The sequence below is a fragment of the Chiloscyllium plagiosum genome, chromosome 21 (assembly GCF_004010195.1).
Source record: "Chiloscyllium plagiosum isolate BGI_BamShark_2017 chromosome 21, ASM401019v2, whole genome shotgun sequence".
NCBI lineage: Eukaryota > Metazoa > Chordata > Chondrichthyes > Orectolobiformes > Hemiscylliidae > Chiloscyllium > Chiloscyllium plagiosum.
In genome coordinates this window covers 35,103,605-35,104,300 of record NC_057730.1, presented here as the reverse complement: position 1 = coordinate 35,104,300, position 696 = coordinate 35,103,605, and positions in this window count along the sequence as shown.

Here is a 696-nt window from a genome sequence, read left to right as displayed (position 1 = left end):
GAGAAATTACTGAAAGTACTCTGCTTCTAGTGCTAACATATTCCATTATGATAAACTGAAGAAATATAATAGGAATTGACGAATCCTGCCAAAACTTCCTCTTGGCAATATGATTAACTGATCAATTTTCTAATCAACATCCCAGAAAAAAAACACCTGGGTTTCTCCAGGCACTTTATTAAAGAATCAACCTTTTTGTACTTTTAAGTGTTATTAACAGCTAGTTATTTTTGGGAAAGTTGCCGTCTGTATATTTTTTATTTTGCTTTTCCCTGTACCGGCCGCTACCACAGTGGCTGCCACATTTAAGAACACTTAAAAATGACTCAGCCTTGCAAACTCCAACCCGCCCCCCTGCTGTGCTGGGAGATACTGCAGTGCCTACTCAAAACCCTTCTATTGAAGCCTTTAAACAACTTACAGTTGCCATTAGGAACTGAGCACTCCATGTCTACTAATGAGTTTAGATAGGAAAGTGTTAAGGGGCATTTAGTGTGGGAACAAATACTTGCAGAACAGTGAATTTATTCCATAATGTCTAACACAAGTTTAAAAAGTTTTAAAACTAGCATAAATCGCGTTACAGCATTTTGTTCTAACATTGATGAAAAGAGACATTTGCTGGGGCAGGGAGAGAGGAGGATATTGAATCTCAAGAAGAGATGTCCTCAGAAATATTGATACTGTATATACATG